Below are 11,353 nucleotides of genomic sequence, written 5' to 3' on the forward strand. Positions count from 1 at the left end.
TAAGGCTTGATTGAAGCAGTTCTGGGCCCCTCAGTTCAAGAAGGACAGGGAGCTGCTGAAGAGAGTTCAGCACAGGGCCACCAAGATGATTAAGGGAATGGAACATCTCCCTTATGATGAAAGGCTGGGGGAGTTGGGGCTCTTTAGCTTGGAGGAGAGGAGACTGAGGAGTGACCTCATCAATGTTTGCTAATACATAAAGAGTGGATGTCAGGAGGATGGAGCCAGGCTCTTGTCTATGATGTCCAGTGATAGGACAAGGGGCAATGGGTACAAGCTGGAACATAAGAGGTTCCAAAGACATGCAAGGAAGAACTTCTTCACTGTGAAAGTGACAGAGCACTGAAACAGGCTGCCCAGATGAGTTATTGAGTCTCCTTCTGTGGAGACATTCAAAACCTGCTTGGACAAGCTCCTGTGTGACCTACTCTAGGAAGTCCTGCTCTGGCAGGGGGATTGGACTAGATGATCTTTCAAGGTCACTTCCAACCCTTAACGTTCTGTGATTCTGTGAACTAGTTTCTAAATGCCTTTTCTTCTGCTCCCTCCTTCAAGAGCTCAAGAAATGTTAGTTCACACACACAGAGATTATTACACAATGGCTGTGTTGTTTCAAAATAAATCAAAACAGTGAATTCAATGTGATGCGATCATAGGTGGAAGTTGGAAGGTTAGATGATCTAGTGATGAACAGCAGAGATAGGTCTGTGCCAAACTGAAAACCCCACCATGTTATTGTAACCTTCACTGCAACGTTCACTTTACAATTTAACTTCCAGAAAGGAATGTAAAGGGCATAAAGCGACTTAATCCTGATAAGAGTAGTTTATTCTGAGAATGCCAGTGGTGGAGTTAAGGCTGCCTTAGCCAAGCCAGTTATGAGAGAGGTGAGATAGACAGAGATAAAAAGAATAACATCTCAGTAAATATATCTCTGGAAGAAAGGGATGTGTTTTCTCATCCTGAATCTCAGTTCAAAGAGAGAGAGGTTTTTTCAAAGGTAGCAGTTGCCTGACGTGACAAGCTCACCACAGGCAGAAGGACCTCAATGAGTCTGTATGGGTTGAGCAGCTGAGGGGCACCAGGAAAAATCCTGCTTCTGAAGAACAGCGACATCCTGCTTCGGCTGATGTTGAGATCTGTTTTTGCTGGCTGTGTAACTCTCCGGAACCTGCTGTCCTCCCCTTCCACCCACACTTCCTTGGTGTGAGCCCCCCATGATCCAGGTCAAATGATTCAGATACTGTGGACAGAGCTGTCAGTCAGCAAAGCCGAGAGAGTAATTTCTCTGGGGAAATGATTGACACCTCAACAGCTTAAAGATAGAGTCCATTCACAAATGTAGATTGTGTAGAAAGGCAGGTTGCTCCTTCCTTCACCAGACAGCTGTATTACACAAAACAAATTAAGTGTACTAAAATAAGGAATTTTTTACTAGTAGGAGAGAACACCTTCACAGCTGGGCAGAAGGATGATCTGTCACACTTGCCCATAGGAGCTCATACACGATGTCACTCAGGAGATGCATTTGCTGCCTTGCCTCCAAACAGAAGCGAGTGATGTGCCAGTCTGGGTCTCCGATTCACAAGTTCACATCTAAGCTAATGGTTGACTGAGGCTGCTTTCTGCCAGCTTCCTAATAAAACAGCCTAGTGCTATTCCAGAAGAGACAGGAGACTAACACAAAGAAGAAATGAAGGAACCTCTGGAGGCTTCCAGGTTGCTTTAAGTAATAATTCTATCTCAGTGCTGTAATTGAGAAATAAATAATCTCCTTGTTTCCACTCCAGTTACTTTCAACCTCACTGATGCCAGAAAGAAGGTTATTGTACCAGAAGACAAGATGGTTTTAAAAATAAATTTCCACACCACTTCAAGTGATAATGGAGTCATGTGAGTGTTGTGTAACTGAAATTATATTCTTAGTAGCTTACTTTTTGGAAGTGAAGTATAAACATTTCCATTATATATACTCACAAGAAATATGCTTGCAAAGCAACATTATTTCCTATGAGGAAAAAAAAACCAAAAAACAAAACACTCTTCTCTTTAAATAAGCAAATAAAATGCATTTCCTTTTCCCATACCACAGTAAAGGCTTACACATGCATGTCACGTACACACAAATACACATTCACATGTGTAAGATCCACCACAATCTATAAAGTGCCGTAAAAGGACCCTGTAGTACTTGGGCAGCATATCATGATGTAAATGAGTATATCTCAGGAAAGCTGTAAGCCTTGTTGTCTTGTTTTGCAACACTAACCACATGCAGATATACACACACAGCAAACTACTTTCATGTTAGTTCAGTTCTCCTTCCATAAAGGTTGGTGGTACATCCCTCCCTGACAGTCCATCAAAGTCAGGGACTAAGGAGGTGAGGGCTCATGAAAGTTTTGAATAGCCAAGGAAACTAATGATTCAAAGAACTTTATTCCTCCTATCTTAAACAAGTGCTTGTTTCTCTGGGAACTTGGCACAGTAGCTATTCTAGGGGGAAAAAAAAACAAAAAAACCCAAAAACAAAACACCAAAAAACCAAACTTCCTTTAATCTCCTTGCCATACCCTGTCCTCAGGACAAAAGGATTCCCTGTCATATAACTACCCATCTCCATTCCCAGTATGGACCACAAAAAGGGATTTGTAGTTCTGGGGCCCTCTGTCTCATCCCAAAGTAGATTTTTTTACTTCACCATACATCCTGCCACTATCTGTAGCCAATCTGCATTGCCATGGTGGGAGGAAAGGTTTTCCTCCCTGGCTCCTATATCTCTGCCACAGAGGCAACCAAGCACAGATTTAATACAGGGCAATATGAACAGCAATCTAGTCTCCCTTTCAATCACTTTGGATGTGCTAGTTTATGGTTATCTGAGGACATATCTTGTTTCTTACTACGAATTTCCTTCCTCTGCTGAACAATCACTTCAATTATTTAGTGCATTCCATTTTCAAAAGGATGTAGGTCCTTGTCTTCATTACAGTGCTTGAGAGACTGATCCATAACTTCAATCTTTGATGGGTTTAACTAATTTCTAGCCAATTGGGGTTTTTTTATTAGTGTAATTTAACTTAAGTACTTCTATTCCTTCTTCATTTTTGCCTTCTACCCAAAAATATATTTATAAAGAGCCATCATTGTCTCCAGTTTCAGAACTAAGCTTCCTTTTTGTGGTTCTTCCAAAGCAAGACGTGCCCTTCTTCTCTCACAAGTAGCATCTGCTTCCTTTTATGTAATTAATCCTTCTGTAACATGGGTAGCCAAAACTATATGAAATATTTCATTGAAGAATGTCTGTAGAAATGTACCAATACTTCCTTGTCTCTATTCAGAAAAATAACTTCACCCTGTAATTAAGTTTAGCATTGTCTTTTTTTTCCAGCTCAGTGGCATAGGTTATGGTATCCTCTCACAGATCAATAAACCTAAGCCTCTTTCTTCCTCCAGCTCATCCCTTCACAATAGCAGCTGCTGTGAAAGGTGAGACAGACCTACAGCCATGTCACTGCCAAGAACTAATTGCAAAGCAAGGACAAAAAGAAACATAAAGACTCAAAAGGTTGGGCATTGAGGGTAGTGCCTCCACTAGCTGCTGGGAGCAGTGCTGCGAGATCCTGGGCTCCCGAAGCATGTCTCACTCCAACAGCCCCACAGGGCTCCATGTTCTTTTCATTTCCCACCTTGCAGCCTGGTTTTCCATCCCAAAAAAAACATCTGCAGCTGAATTGATTCTCTTCTCCCTGCTGCCCCAGTGGGTATTACAGAGATGGGGGAGCTGGCACCAAGCCCTCCAGCCATGCCATGCATTCATGCCAGGCTGAGAGACACTGGACCTGGAGGAGGCATGTCCTCATGGTCATTCCTCTCATGCCTTCCCACGGGTTTCTCCAGGAAAAATTATAAACTTAGCACGTATTGGGGTAAATAAAATAGTCATACATTTAAAACAGAGACTCACTCCCTCCTTGTTTCCTCATAAACCATGTGATGCAGCCTGCATCACCTTGTTTATTTTTCACATCAAGAGGTCTTCCTATCCCCTTCAATGAAGGAGGAAAGCAGAGGGTATGCCTCAGCCTTTCCAATGAATCTGCTCTTCCCTGTGACACTGGAGATGTTGTAACACTCACTACCAGAGCAGCCCCTACTGCCCTCAGCCCCACACAGAAATGCTGCCAGGGTATTCAAGATGAGTTTATGGTTACAAGGTCCAAAAACAGTTGCCCTCTTGAGACTTTTATTTAGCCTGAGAACAAATAGTTTTGATCTATGGCCTGAATGCTCAGTGAGAGAAAGCAATAAGAAAGGCTTTTCCAAATGCTTTCCCTCAAACCCCCTGATCTTATTCTTCTCCATGGAAAGCACTTGTGGGTTTTATGCTGAAGAGCCCATTCGCCCATTGTCCTCAGGACAACTCATGGTGATGTGAATGGAGATTGCTGGGTTTTTTCTAAAGGAGAAGTGTGGAAACCAAAAGTCATTCAGTTGTAACTGTAGGAGTTTTGAAATATCATTAATTTCCTAAATATTACCCAAATATTTTCTCTTGCTATGCTCCAGGCAATATTCAATTGAACTTTCATATGAGAAAAATAAAATAGATGTGAATTACGCAAAACTAAAAAACCCAAATCAACCACTATACAACCTTAATGGTGTATACAGACAACCTCCTACAAAAGGGTCTAACCTATGCCATTATCCCCTGGTAAAAGGTAATAAGGTTAGATTAGCCCACAACATAAGCATCAGCAGTGTGAATTAAGGGGAATATTGTTCGACTGAAGAAAGATCTTCTGTGTCTGATTCTCAGATAGATTATCACTGCTCTATGTACATCAAAGTAATCATATCCAATAGGCAGTGTTGAGAGATCCCAGTTCTCTCAACCTTTTTTTATTTTACAAGACCACCAAATACATTTAGAGACAGCTACTAATTTTGCTCCAACTTACTCTTTTCCACCCCATGCCAGTCCTAATTCCATTAATTAAGTCAGGGAGAGCTGGACAAGGTGGCCTTTGTTATACAGTTCAACAGCCTCAACATCTGCCTTCCAGATGGAAAAGAGCAAGGAAGGTGAGCAGAGGAGGCATTGTGAAATAACTTACAACCCTCAGTACATAAAATTTACACATTTTATACCCACCACCAGTGAAGCACAGCTGGTGACAGTGCTCTACACACTGGTGGTGTTTTGGCAGCTGAAATATGGTGAGGGGCAACCACAGCACAGAAAAGCTTCTTAACACCATATTGTATACATCCTCAGTCATTCATCAAAGGCTTTCAGCAAGAGCTTTGAATTAAAGTATTTCAATTGTTCACCTCAACAACATGTTCAAAATGATAACTGAACCTGGGCCACAGAAGAAAGTATTATTTGTACCAGAAAGTACTATTTTATTTTACTTGAATCTTCTGTCTCCTAAGACAGAGGAATGAGAATAGCCATTTGAATATTGTTTTGGAAACAAGGAAATGAAGTTGTAAAGATCTAGTTCCTTCCTGAAAACCTTGTGCAGAACTATTTCCCTGCCTTCACCAGCAAACTTCACATAGTGCTGCAGAGTCTATGGTATAGTTATCTGCTGGAGGAGGACTGTGTCTTTACTCGATACAGTTAAACTACAGCTGTTGTAGAAGCTGTAGTGGTGTTAAAGGCACCATTACACAAGCCCTAGGCACCAGTGCTAAGTGACCAAGCCACATGAAATACACTTTTTTGTTCTGTTGCTGAATTAACATAATAGACTTCTAAGCTGCTGGTGTCCTTAAAAACATCCTTTGAAAGTGTTAATACAGTTTGGCTTACAGCTGTTTTATAAAGCAGGGCACTAGAGACTTAAAATGAATTACTGAAAAGAATGAAAGGAAATATTTTGCAAATATTTTGCTGCCTGTCGTTCATTTATGGGGCAGTCTGATTCCCAAGAATGTGTTAGTCATTCAGTTTCTTCCACCACAGGGATGTCAAAACAGCTTTTACCCCTGCAGTTGTTTGCAAACAGTTTTGTTCAAATGTTTATGATTCATTAAAATTGTTTTGTCATGCCAGCATTACTTCTGCTTTTGTAATTTCTGACTGAGGTGTTCTGAAAGGAAAAATATGAATAAAGATCAATAAATTATAGCACACTGACTATGGAAATAACTGCTTGCAGCCACACACAGATCCAGGCATTCATCTGAAAGAAGGACAGCTTGCTGAACAGTCAGGCAAACAAAAACTGACTTGCCTGGAGCAACTACCTGTCCCTGTAAGTCTGGCCTCTTCCGCATCCCTGCCGCTTCCCAGCAGGGCTGCCAACATCACAGCAGCATTTAGGGGTACCATGGCTGGCTCCTCACTGATTCTCAGTGTCATCTTGCCATTGCTCCAACAGAAGCTGCTTTGCTATTGAAATACTTTCAAGACAAAAGATCATCATCTCTTATTTATGTGAAGTGACGTGGTCAAACAAGCATGCTGAGGGCTGGGCAGCAAGGAAACTTCAAAGGCTTTCCTACCTAGCAGCTTCTGGGCACTTTGTGGAGCAAAGATTGGTTTTGTCCAAGCCCATTATCTCTGTCTAGTTGGTCATAGAGGCTCCATCACACTCCATCCACCTGGCATGTGCATGGTTGTGCTGATGGATGCTGGCATAGATGCAACACAGAGGGTAGCCAGATTGTGAGGTCATCACATCTTACCTCTGTGAAATCCAAGTGGTGGCTACTGGCTTACTGAAAGTGGCCCCCTGAACACATTGTCAGTTCTCATCACTGAGAAATTCTTGGTTAGTACCTTACGAATTCAAATCTTGCTGGTAGGGACAGAATTGGGTGGTCTTGTAAATCAAGAGACCTACATGCTGGGGAAAAAAAAATAATAAAACCAAATAAAAAACGCCACACAATAAAACCCAGAAAACATTCCTATTGTATTTGTCCCATTTTCCTTTCATTTTCTAAGGAAATTAGGTTTATGCAACCACGAGCTGTCTCTGGGCCTCTTTACATTTCTGTTTCCATCCATCCTCCTGCTGCCTCGTCACCAAATACAGACAAATTTCACCAGCAACAAGCTTACAAATACATTAAATTTCCCAGAAGTTTCTCAAGGAGGCAAGAGGAGTGAGAATGGCATTCCCCAGGTGCCCCCAGCCGAGGGAAGCAGCACAGAACCACCTCCAGCCAGGCACAGGAGTCCCCTGGACTCTAACCTGCAGCATAGGAGTCATGTCAGCTGGTGCCTGCTCTGTCCAAAGCCCCAACACAGCAAATCAGTAGATGCAGAGCTGTAGGGAAACAGATTTTACCCACTCTGGAAGGGGATTATGGCAAAGTGTTTCATGACACAGTTGTGTGTGGTAGGTATGCACCAGTACAGCAGAGCAGGTCAGTGGCAGGAACTTCTGAGAGCACACACCACCCGAGTTTCCACTGAAACAGAGACTAGTTCTGCTTCATGGCGTGGGCTTAATTTCCTATTGCTGTTGATTTAATGCCAGGGTGCTTTTGAGAATGAAAGTACCTGGTTGTATCTTTGTTTAGTTGTGCCCAGTCATTTTAGCAAGAAGAAAAGGCACAGAGATAGGGGGAAGGACTCAGTACTGATTGTATAACCAAGATAGCGGAACCTGAACATGCTTCTGGGTACCTTGAATCTACAAAGAGAGTCTGAAGCCACAGGCAGTCCTTACAGGGAACAGATCTGCTTTCAAATCAGTTTTCTTTAAAGAACATTCATTCTGAAAAGGCCTTTGCTACCTCCAGGATGCCAAGGGGTGATTAGGTTCTGAAGATACATGTGAGTGTCAGAGCCTACCTCAGACTAACACTATGCCATGTCAAGCCCAGCAGTTGCAGCACAACTATCAGACTTAATCCAAAAACTAGATGATCTTTCTCCTTTCCTCAACATTCATCCCCTAAAAAAATAATGGCTGGAAACTTGAGCCAGAGATACTTGTATAAGTCAGCTAAAAGAAATTGCATCCAGTGTTGAACCTTAAAAAAAACAAAACAAAAAAAATCCCCAAAAATTTCCTGAAAAAATAATGCCCATGGTCAGTTGACACCATTCATGTTTTTTCAAACTTGTGCTAACATTTGCATTGCAATAAAAGACTGTGCTCCCTGGTAACACAGGACAGCCCTTGGCAGATAAAGAGGTTTGATTATCTACCATGTCAACCTAAGTGATCTCCATTCCTTTGCAGCCGTCCTGTTAGTGAAAACTGAAGTACTTGTGGGGAGCAGAGAGAGAGAAACGAGACTCAGTAGGTTTCTTAAGTAAGCAGTTTTTGTCAACCCAATGTAGAGCTGAATGTCCTTCTGTTTCAACTGATGCATGCTTTCCACTGCTGTCTGAAAGTTTTCATTTTCCATTTTCAAAGGCTATAGATTTCCATCTCCTACCCTAGCAACTGTTTCAGTGATTTATTGTTTTTCCAGGCCCTTCTGATTTGCTCAGAAAATGCAGATAGGCCAGCTGTAATAAACTGTCACAGGATGTGCAGAATCTTCACAAGAAGTAAACATCTCCGGCCTCTTGTTGCACTCACAAACAACAAAATCACAATAAAACTTTAAACAGAAACCAATCTGCTGTGTGCAGACGAGATCTAATTTCAAATCTAAATATTCCTTAAGCTTTCTGAGCACTGTTGAGAAGTACATCGGTTAGCCTCTTCTAGAGATAAAATGTCACTCACAGGCATAGCATTGTTTTGAGATGACCAAAGCCGTCAAAGAAAGAGGTCTTGCCTCTCGAAACAAACTCACAGAATCACAGAATCTTAAGGGTTGGAAAGAATTTCAAAAGATTATCTAGCCCAACCCTCATGTCAAAGCAGGCCACCCAAATTGTGTATTTTTAAAAGGGTGCATGTGCTCATTCACCATTATTTCTTAATTCCCAAACACTGGGGTCATATTTATCAGCTTATTAGCCATCTTCCTGAAACAACCCTAGGCAGCCGCCCCTTCTGACCACTCTTCTGGAAGTCTCCCACTCCATTTGGCAGCAGAACACATCCTAATCTGTCACAAAGCTCCAGACAAATGTTAATAAAAAGACTTTCTAGAAAAGCAAAACACTCGAAATGGACCAATGTTGCACTTTTATGCACCTTCTTACAACCAGTCATGCCAATGCAAAATGATCACATGATGGTTTACATGCACAGCATTTCTTAATTTTTTAGATTTTGTTTTAGGGTTTTTTTGAAAAAAAACACTACACAGAAAAGCACCCCTGCAATTTAGATTGTGAGAGAAGCTGGGAAACATTATTTTGACTTAATAAGCTTTAACCCTATAAGGCTCAGCCACTCAAAGGAAAGTGTGAGACTAACTCAAAACTGCCAAGCACCACACTTTCCGCTAGCAAAATCATAGCATGTTCAAGTTCATGAGCCTGTAGGAAACTCAGCAAGTTCTGCTTAAAGGAAAAGAAAACTCAAGCTATCTATCCTGCAGACTTATTTAAATTCAATACCACAGATGGGCCGATCCTCAGTAGACATTCCTTTGCCAGAAATTACCTTCATGACCTCCAAGGTGTCCCCAGTCTGGCCATGGCAAAAGACAATGACTGGCATTACTAATAATAATCAGACATGTCTAAAATCCTCCTAGTTTCTGCTATTTGTAATATTTTGGTAGTAACTGTTCAGAGAGGGTTTGATGTTTCACCAAGCTTTCAGGAGGCAAAGCAGCTTTGGTGAACAGGCTGATATTTATAAAAGAAGGAGCAGTCAGGGTTAATGACTCTCTTCTCTAGAGGAATCTTTGAACAGTAACAGATATTCCAATAAACATTTTCAGCATAGGAGTCAAACACAGAAACAGAAGAGAAAGACTGACAAATACTCTTAAGGAAGTTCACTCTTTGTCATACGTGTACAAGAAAGTAAAACAAGCGGTCTTCCTTGTCCTCTCTATCTATGTGAAGTCTGTAAATCTTTAAGAAAAGCAGGCCACAATCATTACTCAAGTCTGTTCAAAGTAAAGGTAAGGAAATACTAGAGAGGCACCAGTAAGTAGTTTTGTCCACACACCATGGAAGACTGTTGGTTTAATTTTTTTAAAAGCCATGCCAGTTTTCTAGGGAACTATGTAAACTTTGTTGTTAGAGTGACAACAGCCCAAAGAAAGTGCTGGTAGGTTAAGTTGGCCCAGGGAAAATTCTCAGAGAGTGGTGTGGAGAGATTAAAAAAAAAACAAAAATCTTCTAAATAACTAAATAATGCCTGGGTTCAGTTTCCAAGCAACAACTTACCATGGAGAAATCATGGTTGTGGAAGTTAGGTAATTCTCAGAAACAAAGCCTATAGTGCAGGAGAAGTTGATGGGGATGGACTGAAAGAGTACACGAAAACACGCTAGTTACCAAGCATTAGCAAACCCATAGTAAAATTCTAGAGAACATAAGATCACTGTGTTTTTCACCACAAGATAACTAACGAGGACAACTTGCTTCACTCCACCCATGATTAACCTCACCATCTTCTTTGCTTCACTGTACATATGGTATTTGTACTGAGTAAACCATATGTAAACTGTAGATAGCACAACCCTAATAGACTGTCGCGATGTACATGCTCTTTAAATCAATTATATTAATCTTTTAATTAACATAAAATGTCCTAACTGATGGTTTTAAAAGCTTCATTTCAAAGGCTTCATTTTCCTAGGTGTGGAGTGGCTTGCTTCTCCCATAGACATAGATGTACAAAATCAGAATCAGCTTTTGAAAGGATAAGACCTTCAATTCCACACATACGCTTTCTTAAAAAAGCAAAAACAAAGGGCTGAGCATTGCTGATCACAGCCACAGCTCCATGACAGTTTTTCCACACTCTTGAGTCAGTAATGTCTCAAGGGGAACGTGGTGCCCAAAGGTCATATACCACCATCTGCATGTATATGGAACATAGACTATGGGCTTTCCCTGTCAGGGCTTGAGAACAGCTGTGCCAATGAGAGTTTGGGGTATTTTTAATTTAAAAAAAAAAGAAAAAAAGAAAGAAAAAGAAAATCACTATCAATTATTTCCTTGTTTCATTTAATGAGGCCTACCGTATCTTCCTGTGCTTGAAACATGAGGGGCAGAAGCAAAACAGGGTCCCTGGGCAGGAATAAGTCCAGAACTTTTTTTTAAAGCATTAAGAAACCATATGAAAGCCCACTGCCTTTTGACATGGATGGGAAAGGAGGAACTATGCACTGTGGCACCCAGGGTGGACTTTCCAGTCTCACACAGTACTGGAAAAAGGATAGAGCAGAAGTTTGGGGTGCCAAGCTCCCCTCATATATGGAGGCTGGAGGCTTCCTTGGAAAACCAGTCTCCTGACGT

Source organism: Colius striatus, chromosome 1, assembly GCF_028858725.1.
Source record: "Colius striatus isolate bColStr4 chromosome 1, bColStr4.1.hap1, whole genome shotgun sequence".
Classification (NCBI taxonomy): domain Eukaryota; kingdom Metazoa; phylum Chordata; class Aves; order Coliiformes; family Coliidae; genus Colius; species Colius striatus.